Consider the following 13235-nt stretch of genomic DNA (forward strand, 5'->3'; position numbering starts at 1 on the left):
CCATTAGCCTTTTGAAAAATGTTAGCAAAATGTATCATGTGAAGAAAAATAACTTGGGAAGAGAAAGGGTGATGAAAAAGACTGCAAAACTTTAGGAAGCCTAGCAGATGAATAATTTTTAAAAGGCTAGTTCTAGCTTTGAATTGGAAGTAATAGAACGGAGGAGATTTTAAAAACATGGAAGGAGCATTCGCCATAAGAATTCTGGAGGGAGGGATGGGTAAGGTACTAACAAATGCTAATGTTAAAGTGTGCTTTAACTTGCCTGGAATATGAATGCAAGGTCTACAGTTATGGTCCAATAGCCTTTTTGAGAAAAATTCATTATCTGTTATACCTATCCATGTTTAGAGAAGAGAATTAAATAATCACAAACTAAAACATGCTGTATATTAGTTTTGAGATCACTTTCTACTTGCTATATATTCCTTTGAGGATTTCTAGATAGAATTTCTATTCCAGCTGTGGGAGAAGAGAGCTATATGAATTATTTCTAGTTCCTTTTTTATTTTACTTATTTTTTAAATCAATTTGCTAATTTTTACAAGTAAGTGAAAACTAACTCTCACACTTGAATGGGAAGCTTGCCTTGCTTTTTGGAAAACGATGATTGTTATTACAGCAGTGAAGCAAACTTCTTTCCCTTCAGACTGCATTAGGCACACAATAGCATATAAAGATCTCATAGCAATGTACCAAGAGTCTAAAATACATGCTAGTGTTGCATGTCTTGATGTGTTTTTGTTTGTTCGTTTTCTTAAAGAACTTATGAATCTGTATATTGTAAAATGTGGTGTTTTACATGTCAATTCAATTTTTTAATGAAAGAAAATCTGTTGATTATTAAAATGGAAATGTATAGCTTTTCTTTAATTCTCTTATATGTTCTTATTCTTGACATTGTTCTTTTACACTACCCATTTCTTTGGTTTTGCTAAAACTCTATTTATATAATGTAGGGTGCATATAAAGTTCTCGTTGATGATGTTGAAGAAGGATATTACTCTTCTGGCTTCAATCTAATTCCTTTCTCTAAGTCTATGTACCAAGAGCTGTAAAGCATATCATTATAATCCTAAGGGAATGATTTCAAGGTTTACATTTTCATGATTTTAAAATACCAATGAAAGGTAACTTTTAAAATTCCTCACTGTATGTTTTATATTCAGCACCAAGAAAATTAAGAATATAAAAATGGAATATAAATCGGGTGGACTATCAATACACCTTAAAAATTTCCTATCAGATAAGTCAAATAAAATAGTTTGTAAGAGAGGTCTACATACACAGAAGTCTTGTTTTGTCTTGGGGTAGATGAGGAAATGCTATATTCTGTCAGCATTTTGGGGGGAGCATGGAAAATCTTTGGGTGTCAATTTCCTTGTCAGCTGTCACTTAGCACCCTAACATCACAAGAACATCATAATGTAAACCTTTTTCCAGGCCTTCAGACTATAGAGGCTTTGTGATGAATTCTATCTGTCTGTGTACAAGGGGAGGCATGTGTACAATGTAGAAATGTATCCATGCTTGGGAGAAAAAAAAAATGTCTTCCTCCATTGTAAGAGTATATAAAGACATCTCCTGGTTGCTTAATTCCAAATACACAACTTCCTTCTTCTAAACACATTTATAGGGAGCAAGAGATGGTGGGCTTACTATGAATTAATATTAACTAATCACTCAAAGAAAAGGATATTCCCTTCCTTTTATTCAGAACCCCTGACATGTAAATCGTACAATTAATCCTAAAGCATAGAAAGTGTTTAAGCTGATAGTATCTGTAATCAAATAATGAAAAAAGGAAAGCCGTTAAAGGAACACACCATTTAGGGTCAAATAATGTTCAGCAAAAACGGTAGTGGGTCTTTGATCACAGGGATATCAAACAGTTGGTTCTCATGTAACAGCTAAATGTTTCAGATTTTGTTTTTATTAAATTTGGCAGTTTCACACTGAGATCTGTATTCCTGGTGAATAGAAGACAGCTACTATGTTAGGAGGGGTTCAATTTTCACAACTGCAAGGAAGTCAGAGAGAAGTTTCAGGAATGGACCACAAAATGTACTCGTTTCACAGTGCTCTCCTATTCTGAACTGTGCAGTTATCTATTAAATTTTCTAACAGATATTTGTGTAAGGTGTATGTATGCTTGTGCAATTATAAAAAAAAGCAGTTTTGGAAAACAGTGTATTTATTAAAGAAAATTACTTATAGGGCATGTACAAAACTGTAAAAAAAAAAAAAAACCCTTTAAAAAACACATTCAATTTGCCCAGTAAAGTTGTTTTTGTGAAATTTATGTGTTGTTGAATAAAGGACTTTAGTATTCAAAGTATCTCTATTTTTCCATGAACAAATTTTTATTTGTGGGATTTTTAAGTAATGAGCAAATGATCCTGAAAATCTAATTTTGTTTATGATAAAAAAGTTTATAATTCTTCATTTGCCCTTATGTTAGCAAAATGAATACTGTATATAAATCTTTCATAAAATATGCCAGTTTGTTCATTCTGTTTTTCCTCATATATGTTGCCTTTCTCATACACCTAAAGAAGGGGAAAAAAGAACATGATTGTTTTCACATTTCCAAAGGATATATTTTGATTGAAAGCTTTAATAGGCCATCGGAGGAAGAAATAAATATATCCAAACTTTTTCCCCTTCCTCTCCATCATGTGCCAGGAGAAAGCAACCCATGAATTTCTTGTGAATGAAAAGTCCTGGTCATAGTACCTGGAAGCAGAAATGTGCAATGCCAGAATTCTTCAGCCACTCGCAGCAATTCTCTGAGATTACATTGGTATTGTTAGCTTTTTTATTGTGGAATATTGTGTCCACTAATGCTGCTTATTATTTGGTGGTGAATGTGCTTAACCCTTATTTCACTGCTTCTCAGAACAAAGATCTTTGCTTTTTCTTCAATATCTCTAACCAGAAGAAATGTAGGATTCCATTTTATATCTTGGAAATCTTTAATACTGTTGCAAACATGGAACTTCAAACAATTGGAAGAGTTTATGTCCACAGAAACTATCACATTAGAAGATTTTTGTAAAATTAAGAATTTCAAGATGTGTCCTATTAGTATAATATCACAAGTATAAAATATCTTGGTCATGGCCATAGAGTTGGATTACATAGGTTACATGAGGGGATAAAGAAGAATTACTATAGGTAACTTGAATTAGGAAAGACCCTGGATTCTCAGCAATTTTTCAGGTGAGTCACTATGCTTTTTATTATACCTTGGTGTAAACAACAATATTGCAAAAATATAAAACTGTATTTTCATACATAATACTTTCTTACCTGAAAATTTCAAGGATATAAATACTTGGAGGCTCATATGTAATTCTTCAGAAGACATTAAATTAATCAAAAAGGGAAAGGGCAGTTCTATAACTTATTTAGAAATTGAGCCAGATAATAATCTTGTATGGTTTTCTGCAGTATCATATATTTTGTCAAGGTGTTTATTGGTTGAAGTTGGTTTTGTTTGCATGTTTTATGCAAAAGCTATTCTCCATCTCATTTCCACTCTTGTGTTTGTCTTCTTTTAATGGAGAGAAAATGTGATTTTCGGTAAACATAATGCACACAAATTTAAGATTTTAATTGCATACACTAAAAAAGCATAGCAATATGGGAAATTTTTGCTTATTTGGAAATTTAATTTCTAATCTTTTATTCTAATATCTTGGCTTAAGATCTACCTTCGTGTCCTTTACAACTCAGATCTTTTGGCCAATATTTAAATCAATATTTCTTATTTTCAATGTATTTATATAAAACGAAATATCAACCAAATTATTTTTTAGTCTAAGTCTGTGCTTTGTTTACAACATGTTACTTATGACAAAAATCATTCTGGTTAACAGGTGGTGTCATTTCACAAATTGGATGTACAGATCTCTTTTTAAAAATAGTATTTTTAAAAGCTGCTTTTATCATATATAAACTACATGCAAAGCATTTTTAACATAAGACTGGATTACATAACTTTTTTAAAAAAATATATATTTTATTGATTTTTTACAGAGAGGGATAGAGAGTTAGAAATATCGATCAGCTGCCTCTTGCACACCCCCTACTGGGGATGTGCCCGCAACCAAGGTACATGCCCTTGACCGGAATTGAACCTGGGACCTTGAGTCCGCAGGCCAAACCTCTATCCACTGAGCCAAACCGGTTTCGGCTACATAACTTCTTTAATAGTTAGATGCTAGAAGACTGATTGCTTGGTTTGAATTACGATCTGCTTATGATTTTTCTGAAAAAATATCTTCTAATTAAAATTATATGGCTTCAGAAAAACTGAGTTGGAAGGGATGTTAAAAAATAATATTTAAATAGTACTATTTAATCTTTGAACCATCATAAAACATATGGAGCTGAAAATTCTTATTCATTGTATTGTTCAGGAACTTTTCTCACCATTTCATAAATTACCTTGTAAATTTACTTATAACTTATTTATTTATAAATATTTATAATTTTTTGTGTGAATATTGAATTACATGTGTGGGGTGGAGATAGTTCAATCTGTGTACTTGTGTGCTTTTTCCTAGTCAACAGAGTTGAAGTCATGTCCCACAATAGCAAAAGAACAGTGTGTTATTAAACATCTTCTGGAGAAAAGATTATGTCACTGTTGTACAGTCTTAGTTGAATTTGATGACTCAGCATCTTATAATACTTAACTTATTCTCTGAGAATCAGAGAGTTTGGAAAAGCTTCACACAAACTTTTGGGCTTTTTAGGAGCTCTTTAATGAGTTCTCTGTGTCCTACATTCAGACATTTAAGCAACTGTGTTAAAAATTATATGTACTGTTTGCTTCCCAAATGCATTATTTATCTTCATGTACTTTGAACATTTTAGGTATACTTGTATACTACTGAGCTATCTATTTATATGTATGTATATTTGAACTTCAGGTACACATCCAACCACTAATAGATGGCAATATACTTTAACCATTATGGAAAAGGTCTTTATCCCCAAACACCCAATTTCATGATGTCTACAGAGCAGCAGTGTGAATATTTTTGTGTGTTGGCAAACCGGAAATTGATTTAATTTCTTATTTATTCAACTAGTAGTATTATGTATCTTCAATATTTCAGCCACTGGGGATATGAAGTTCAATAAAACATGGTTTCTGACACCTTTACCTTCACAATGGAACTCAATTAAGTGGTCAAATTAAATACACAAAATAAATAAAAATAGTGGAGGAGTGGCAAGAGATGTAATTCCTTCCTCTTGGCACTCCAGCCACTTAGATATTCTTCTAATCCTTACACTTGTAAAATGAGTTTTCCCTCACACCTCAGGAAAGTTTGTTTATGTTGTTTTTAATACCTAGAATTTTATTGTCTTATCTCTCCTCCTGGGTAATGGCTCCTCATTCTTCAGAATTTAACTAAAGCTTCATTTCTTAAAAGGAAAAATTCCTTAATTTTGTGACATGTCAAATTCACCTATTATAGGCTCTCAAAGTAACTTAGAGCTCTTCATAACAATTACTAATGAATTAATTCATTATACATTATGCATTTTTCATGTGTTCTTCACCAATCTAAGCAACTAGAATATATTCATATACAAGTAAGACACAAATCTCTGCCTCCATAGTGTTTGTTGTGTTCTCATGGAAAGAGTTCATAAGCAAGTAAAGAAAAAGATACAAACATAACATGGTAATATATGCTATTACTAGAGGCCCAGTGCATGAAATTCGTGCACTGGAGGGCAGGGTCCCTCAGCCCGGCCTGTACCCTCTCGCAGTCTGAGACCCCTCACTCCTTACTGCCTGCCTACTCGATGCTCCTTAGTGCTGCCACGGAGGTGGAAGAGGCTCCCACCACCACTGCTGCAAGCCCAGATTCTGGCTGAGCGGCACTTCTCTAGTGGGAGCACACTGACCACCAGGGGGCAGCTCCTGTGTTGAGCGTCTTGCCCCTGGTGGTCAGTGCGCATCATAGTGACAGGTCGTTCTGCCCTAATGGCCACTTAGATTTTTATTATATAGATGGTAATACTAGAGGCCCAGTGCACAAAAATTCATGCACTGTGGGGGGAAGTTCCCTCAGCACGGCCTGCCCCCTCTCGCAGTCCGGGAGCCCTCAGGGGATGTCCTACTGATGACTTAGGCTCACTCCCTGCAGGGAGCAGGCTTAAGATGCAGTCTGGCCTCCCTCTGTGGGAGGCAACTGGGCTGATCAGGGGAAGGCACTGCCTCCATCGCCCCACTGCTGCTGCCACTGCCCGTCGCTGTAGCTGCCTGCCCTTGGCCCTTGCAGCCACCGCGGCTTTGTCTGGAAGGATGTCTGGTCTATCCAGTCTAATTAGCATATTACCCTTTTATTAGTATAAATAAGGAGGAAAAAGAAGATTAGGAATACTAATGAGGTGAGAGGATGATGAAGAGAACTGAAATTTTAAATGGGTAGTTTAGGGAAAGCCTAACTGAGGAGGTAACATTTGAAGTAAGACCCCCAAGGAGGCAAGGAAGGAAGTAAGTCATATGGATATCTTGGAAACAGCCTACTAGTCAAAGGGGCTAGCAAGTACAAGGACCTTGAGACAAGAGTGAGCCTGGAATTTTTAAGAACCAGCATGAAGCCCATTATGTCTGCAGTGCAACTGGTAAGAGAGAATAGTAGGAAATATGGTTAAAGAAGTAAGAGAGACAAGATTGTGTAGTGTCATGTTAAGCACTTTGACTCTTACTCAAAGTGAGAAATTCTTTGTAGGGTTCAATCAGAGGGAGACATGAACCAATATATAGTACAAAAAGACTGTTTTGGCTACTATGTGGAGAATAGACGACAGAAGGTCAAGAATGGAGGAAGGGGGGCCAGTTTGGGGAGGCCATTGCCATGATCCAAGTGAAAAAAGATGGTGGAACCAGAGTGGTAGCAATGAAAGGTTGCAAGAAGAGGTTAAATTCAGCATGTAGTTTAAAACAAAGGAAATAGAATTTGTAGCCAGGTAGGAATCTCCAGTGTTTTTAATGTGAATAAGTGGAAAGTGAAGTTGCCAATTAATGAGATGGGGAAAACTGAATTTTGGTTTTGAACATACTAAATTTAAGCTGCTTCTCAGACCTTCAAGTAAACATGACAAGCATACAATTAGATATATGGGCTTGGAATTCAAGGTAGACTTTTAAGCTGGGGATATAGATGATATTTAAAATAATGAGGCTGGATGAGATTATCAAAAGAGTGAGTATGGATAGATAGGGAGAAAAAAGGCAAGGACAGATTTGGGAGTCACCTATAACAGTTGTACTTTCACCTTCATTCTAAACATTATTTGATTAATGTCCACCTCCCACACTGACCACAATAGAGAAGAAATGAAAACCCAGGAAAAATTCTGCAGGTAAATTCTTCTATTTCCCTTTCTTCCCAGTGGCCTATAATCTTTTGGCCTTTAGTTATCCCAATCCTTACCCTTCAAACACAGGTGACTATTCATCCCTCTCAATTTATCCCATCTTAATTGCACACAAAAGCTTACATTTATGTTTATTCAACAATATTCTAATAATTACATATAACAATCTTTTTTGCTAACAAAAATAGAAATACATCAAAATAAAAGTTTAATTCTGATCAGAATTATTGCATTAAAATTTAAGCATAATTATACCGTATATAGTATAACATTTTATTCTTCTGTTCATATATATTTTGTTGGCAATTCTATTAAAGAAGATGAAACCATTATCTCGTATTTAACATCTCCAGGGACTAAAACGTTTGAGCAGAAAGTGAATAGATGTCAAAACTACAAATTGGGATTAAGTTTGGTTGACTCAGTCACAGAAAAAAAAAAAGTGAGATTTCAGATTTCCCCGCACCTTCCCTCACAAGGGAAAACGTTGGCTCATGATTATGAAGATATTATGGTGCAAATGTCTTAATACTTATTGTTTTTGTTCCTTTACCATTGATTCTCTACAGAGTAGTCATGCACATTTTTATTAATAGACTAAATGGATTACAAGGAGCAAGTTTAGGAGAGAAGTGTTTCTTTATATTTTGTATGGGAAAGAAATAATTTTGTCCCAGAATTTATTTATAACAAAACTTCAGTTTCTAGCCTACCATTTGACAGGAATCTCTACATACCGTAAGTTCACCACTGAGTCTTCACCACCAGAGTGCTGAGGACTAGACAAAGAGTAGCTACAAATCTGAAAGAACTGAATGTTAATCATTCCAGTCCATTAAAATCCCAAGGACCCTCAATATATTCAGAACAAAAAAATACAAACAAAATAGAACTGCTTGATTTTCGAGTTTGGTAGAAAATGGTGAGAATCTTAGGAAATGTCAAGGCTGAAAGTAACTGGGTTGGAAAGAATTTAGCAATACTACAATATTCTTTGGGAGCTTGGGCAACATTGTCACCTTGGATGGCTCTAGAACCCTGAAGTTTATCAACAGATCCCACCATCACATAATTATCCACAGCACTTGTACCTGTTGCATCATGTACGAGTTAATTTACATGCTGCATTATTACATGTATTCCTATACCAGAACAAAATTGTGAATCTGAGAAAATCTAGTCCTTTCCAATTTATAAAGTCTGTCAGAGAACAAGTTCTACATGGCTAATTTAAAGGAAGCTGGCACACAATTTAAAGATGTAATTTGAGTCATGGCTGATGATATACTTTTACTTATTTAGCCTCTTATGCAGCTTGTTTGCATTACTTGAACAGATTTGCTGTTTCTAATCTAACTGCATTGTGTATGGCATGAGGAATGCTGATTAATTCTTGTCGGTAATTATCACACACACGCTGCCAATGTTGTACATTTGGATCCTGCATTACACAATCTATGTGTGCATCCCTTATGTTATTAGCGGAAGTTGAATGCAATAGGTAAATAAGCCTGTTCTTGGTTTAGATTAAAAATGACTGTTGATCCTTTTCTGTCTTTAATAGATAGAAACTGCATGAGATGGAAGAATCTGGTGTAGGTTTTATTTGCTTCAAATAGCTTTAATTAGAATTCTTTAATTGTCCCTGCAACTGCCACCAATAGTAAGCTCTAAAATATAATTTGTAATTGGAAGATAAATGTGCATTTTATTCCTGACATGAAGTTAATATGTCTTACTTTGTGAACTTTCAGACAGGGAAGCTTTTCAGTGTCATCGGAGCGTTCCTGGATAACTCTTTTTGATTGTTTTGATACTTGTAGGCAACTGTCTCATCTGCTTACATTTAAAAAGAGAAGTACTAAACAAATTACTTCTAGGTGAGCCTAATTTAGCAGACTATTCACTGGTTTATTAAGTAGTGAGTACATAGGATTTTAAATGATGGGTTATAATGTGAAAAGGGCATTTCACTAGAAGTCCTAGTACATTTAAAAAGGAAGTGTGTCATTCCTTACTTTATGCTCATAGTCAAATTACTATTTACAGCGGAGTTGTATAGGGAAAGGATAAAAATATAAATATCAGGTACTATTAAAAAACTAATGTATCCTTATTCTGATGTATTCATAACCGTATTCCTAACATTCTCACTCTTTTCTTGAGCTGTTATATAAGATCACTTGATTTCATATAATTAGCCTTCCTGTTTTCTAGAAGAGTAAATGAAGTCCTGATTTCTATGAGAATGGATGGCACTGTTCAGAATCTTTTATTTCATAGTTAGTCATTCAGTTCTAAAAAAATAAAAAGGTAGAAAATGTAACTAGGCACAATGGCTTAAACAATAGAAGAGAAATTTATCTCAGATCATTGAAAAGTCTTGAGGAAAAAGTAAAGCAATGATTACACTATTTTCTCTTATTCTATCACTATGGTAGTTTCCGTTGGCTTTAATCTGGGGCCTTATCTACTTATGTTGAAGCCTCTAACACCTCTCAACATTTATTTTCCATTGCTAGGAATTCTATAGGGGCCATTTTTTCCCCCCTCATGAGTTCAGCAAGAATTCCATAATTAATTCTTTGTGGATTCAATCATCCAAAATTAGATTATATGCCCAACACTTAAGCAGTCACTATAAAGAGGGACATTTGGGTTAATCTTACATTCTGGGTGGAAACAAGACTCTTTCAAGCATGCTTACTGAGAATTAAAGAAAAGTAGTTCTCCAGGGAAAAATCAGGGTATGACTATCAGAAACAAAATGGAATATTGGTATTGGGCAGGAAAAAAATGAATTTGAGGAAGACAAAGAATCAAGGAAGGCCTTAAGAAAAAGGGAAGAAAGTAAAAGAAAGGAAAAAGGGGAGAGAAAGGAAGAAGGAAGTAGGATGTATGATAGGGAAATAATGACAAATATTATCAAAAGAATCAACAGCAATTTTTAAATTTACATATATATATAAATTTAAAAATTGCTGTTGATTCTTTTGATAATATTTGGTGAGCCTAATTTAGCAGACTATTCACTGGTTTACACACACACACACACACACACACAGAGAGAGAGAGAGAGAGAGAGAGAGAGAGAGAGAGAGAGAGAGAGAAGAGAGAGAGAGAGAGAGAGAGAGAGAGAGAGAGAGAGAGAGATTGCTGCTGCCCTGACTGGGGATGAGGAATTGAACTGGCAACCTTTGGTTACAGAGGCCAATGCTCAACCAACTGAGGCACACTGGCCAGGGCTCAAAAGTCATTTTTGTTTGTTTGTTTTTGTTTTGTTTTGTTAATCTTCACCAGAGGATATTTTTTTTTTCCATTGAGGTTTTAGAGAGAGTGAAAGAGAGGGTGGGGGGAGAGAGAGAGAAACATTGATGTGAGAGAGACACATAGATTGATTGCCTCCCGTAGACACCATGACCTGGGCAGGGGAACAAATCTGCAACCCAAGTGCATGCCCTTTGGTCCTCAGGCCAATGTGTAACCACTAAACTACACTGGCCAGGGCTCAACAGTCATTTTTAATTTAAGTCAAAACTGATTTATTTACCTATTATAGTGACTTCCACTAACACATAAGAAATGCATACATTCCTTATGGAAAAATCCAAATGTACATAATAAAATGTTATGGTGTTGTGTTTTATTAAAGGGTTAATGTGCAAGGAAGCAGCAGGAGAGAGAAAAGAGAGAAACTGAGTTCTCCACTGGAATTCTAATAGGATAATTAATTTCCGTATAATTATGTGATAACTCTGTTTAACTTGAAAGACCCATTTTTATTAATTAGTCATGTTTATGCATAAACACACACACGATGCGCAGCACACACGGTGCCATCATGTCTCTGATTGGGTCTACATGAGCACAGCACTGCTCCTGGGGTGGAGAAGACAATTTACAATGAGTTTGACAGACTTTCCAGCAAAATTCTACTCCTTATTGTTACCCCACTGCTTAACAGAAATGTGTACAAATGCTGATGGAAGATTAGCTACAGGTTTACTAGTATATATAAGAGGATTTGTTTCAGAGAATTAAGACAAGACCATAAAATCTCAAAATACAAATCAGTTTTTAGCCACCAATTTTAACATGCATTTCACACAGATTTCTTGATTACCCTATTAGAATTGATGTCACAAATAGCTCACAAACTTAGGTAATGATATAAAATGTCAAAGTCCTCTAAAGCTCCCACTGAAAAAAGTATACAACTAAAGTAGACTCCAAACAAATGTACATTTTTAATAAGCCTCATTTATATCAGATGTTTCTGTATGAGTATGACATTTGTTTCAGTTCCTTTTGCTTTTTTAAAGGAATGATTAAAATTCTTATACATTAATTTCTATTTTGTAAGGAAGAAAATATTTCAAGAAATCAAAAGTACTGGGAAAACAAAAGTAAAACAAACTTTAACAACTTTGAAAGATGTGACCTCTGTTGTGGTCTCCCTCCTACCTCACCTCAGCCCCATAAAAGCTCTTTCACTTAGTGACAAATTGCTCTTTCTTAACTATTCTCTAATGAGTTTTTATTAATATTTTTTATTGATTTCAGAGAGGAAGGTTGAGGGAGAGAGAGAGATAGAAACATCAGTGATGAGAAAGAATCGTTGATAGGCTGCTTCCTGCACATCCCACACTGGGGATCGAGCCTGCAACCTGGGCATGTGCCCTTGACTGGAATGGAACCTGGGACCCTTCAGTCTGCAGGCCAACGCTCTATCCACTGAGCCAAACCAGCTAGGGCTACCTAATGATTTTAAATCAGATATCAACACGTTTGTGTTGATTCATTTGAAAATGAAATACATTTGTTTGTTGGTAAATGTAATCATTTTTTCAAGTATATAATCATATGACAATTTCTTAACTTAAATAGACCCTTGTTCCATCTCTTATTTCACCATAACACTGCTAAAGGTGAATGACAGAGCCTCCTAACTGGGCTTTGAGTTTCTGGGACTGCTCTAAGGAGAAATAAAAAAGGGACTTACCGGCCTATTATTTGCCATTGGCTTAGTCAATCATTTAAATATAACTATCTTACCCATTAACACAAAGGATGTATGCATTGTTACCTCAAGTTTAAAAAAACACACAAATAATTTTCAAATGTTGACTTCTCAGTCCTTTTGTCTTTCCCTACCCTGATGCCCAACTTATTATATGCCCAGCAACCTTTGTTTATGCTACATACTTACTATAAATCTTCATTAGTTTTCTCACTATAACACCTGAGTTAGGAGTGAAAACATGATTTCTCATCTGGCTCTTAAGGCACATGATTAGATCCAGACCTTAGTTTTTAACCTCATTTCCTAATTTTACTCCTATAAAATCCAGCTGTGTTTACTTTGTGCGTTAGTATAGGTCCACCTAGAAGCAGACAATATGACAGGATTAGAGGTACCAGAACTTTACTATGAAAAGGAGTAGAAGAAGATGGGGAGAACCTGCGAAACACAATGGATGTGTAACTCTTGGGTAAAGAGAGTGCAGGATTGCACATCTGTAGGCTGAGCGGTGAATTGTAGCCCGATTCCACAATGGATCTGCTTAGGCTGTTCCACGCAAGCAGCTGATCTGCCCGTTCCCCGGGGGCCTTTGTCAGCGTGCACAATCTGGAGAAAGTTAAGTCTCCAAGAAAGTGCCCCTTCTTCCCGCGCCCCCCGCCCTCAAGTCAATGAATTATTTCTTACCCAATCTTACATTTTGACCCTCTTGATTAAGTACTTTCTAAATGCAATCCCAGGGCTACTTTCCTGGCTCTTGCTGGCAGATGCTAGCTAAATCTTACAAGTGCATTCTGCTCTCGTC

The sequence above is a fragment of the Cnephaeus nilssonii genome, assembly GCF_951640355.1.
Source record: "Cnephaeus nilssonii genome assembly, chromosome: 1".
NCBI lineage: Eukaryota > Metazoa > Chordata > Mammalia > Chiroptera > Vespertilionidae > Cnephaeus > Cnephaeus nilssonii.